General features: G+C 42.7%; 1 pseudogene; it reads left to right on the top strand.

Annotated features, from left to right (window-relative positions):
- The first annotated feature begins 571 nt into the window (after window positions 1–571).
- LOC109287795 lies at window positions 572–1,585 on the top strand (annotated as a pseudogene).
- Window positions 1,586–1,823: the final 238 nt, after the last annotated feature.

Genomic DNA, 1,823 nt, shown 5'->3' with positions numbered 1-1,823 from the left:
GCTGTTGGGACAGAAATGTTGGTGCACCAAGATAGGCAACACTTTGACATTTTGTTTCCTTAAGTAACATTTTCCTCTTGCTCCTTTGGGTGTGTACACATTCTCTGTCATCTTTCTCCATCCCCAGGAGAAGCAGTGTTTAAATTAGATCAGAGAGTCCTAGATAATCTAACACCAGAAGATGCAGCAAGGCAGTGGCAACCAACAGCTACCATGCAAGAAAAAGCATATTCCAATGTGCAAATTGGGGTGCTGAACTATTTACATAAAATTGCCACTTTTTGACCCTTAGATAGAGCAGGTAAATTCTTATTTGTCTGGTCTTAGAGAGATGAATACTCCTTCAGGACTGGCAAAATCGGTGTCATCAGATTTCTCTGAAATGTGCTTCTCTGCCCAGCTTAGAAACCTGACTGGCAAGCATCAGCAAAGACTGTGCAATCCCCCCTAGCAAATAAGCAGGACCAAAGGGACCTGATGTTGGCAAAAATAAGTATTTTATTAATACTGTGGTTTTGTATTCAGCTGACCATAATAAAAGCAGACTTGGTTCAATTTCTGTGATTGGAGGATGAAGAGGCTGAAAGAGAAAAGTGTCACTGCAATGTTGATGAGACTAACTTGCGAGATCTCAAGTACCAATGAAGCTGACTGAATCCTCAACATGGATTTAGAGATAGGTGGATAAGATCCTGAAAGTGATTCCTCAAGACAGGAAGATATTTCTTTTTTGTCACCATGACCAAGAAGGTGCAAAAACTCCAGTGTGCTGCTCTGAAGGATCCTGTAAAATGTGCTGTTTCCTCCAAGTATCAGACAGTTGAAAGACTGTAGCAGTATTTAAGTTTTCATCCCCTCCAAGTTCAAAAACAGTTACCTGGTTTATTTTCTGAATAAACTGGCTGGAAATTCCTTTATGATATTCTGCAGTACCTGCAATAATACCCAGAGGACTGCTCTCCTGCTTTGCAGCTTGGGGTTCACTGACATTCCCCTCCATGGACAAATGAGTCAGAATTAATGACTAGGGTCCCTGAAAAAATTCAAGGCAAAGGCATGTTCCATTCTGCTAGCTACAGATGTTGCAAGCAAGGTTTGGACATCCCACATGTGGATGTGGTGATAAACTTGGACATTCCCACTCACTCAAAGGATTACATTCACCATGTGGGGGAGGACAGCTCAAGCTGGGAGATCTGGCAAATCCATCACCTTCATCACACAGTATGATGTTGAGCTATTCCAGCGCATTGAGAACCTGATTGCCAAGGAGATGCCAGCATTCCCCAAACAAGAGGAGCAGGTCATGATGCTGACAGACTGTGTGCCTGAAGCCCAGAGATTTGCTTGAGTAGAATTGAGGGAGAAAGGACAGTAAAAGAAACCATCCCAATATGAGGTCAATGACAATGATGACATGGAGGAAGCCACAGGGGTCAGGAACAAGGTGGCTGGTAGGAAAAAGAAGAAAAGGAAAGTGCCTTAGCTGGACTCTTAAACATTTTTTTATCAGCTTCTCTGAGGCTGCCTGGGTTGTGGGGAGTCACTGTAGTAAGCTGTATCCCAAGCAAGCTAAAAATCTCTGGAATTGAATATTTTTGACTGGTAGTCTATCTGGAAAGAAGTCTGCTGGATCATTTACTTCACCAACACCTTCATCAGGTGCAGACTGAACCCATATCTTGGTAGTACTTTGGAATCAGCTTCCTTTCAAAGGGTAAATGTTTTGGTGATGTTGATTCCTGGTTTAGTCCTGCAGGTGGGCTGTCCATAAGGTTTTGGAAGTAGCTGTCTCTTTACACAGGGCTGAATAAGAAATACAG

This window comes from Gavialis gangeticus, unplaced genomic scaffold (assembly GCF_001723915.1).
Source record: "Gavialis gangeticus isolate Ggan-Ray unplaced genomic scaffold, GavGan_comp1, whole genome shotgun sequence".
In the NCBI taxonomy this organism is placed as follows: domain Eukaryota; kingdom Metazoa; phylum Chordata; order Crocodylia; family Gavialidae; genus Gavialis; species Gavialis gangeticus.
This window is presented reverse-complemented; position numbering and strand designations above follow the sequence as displayed.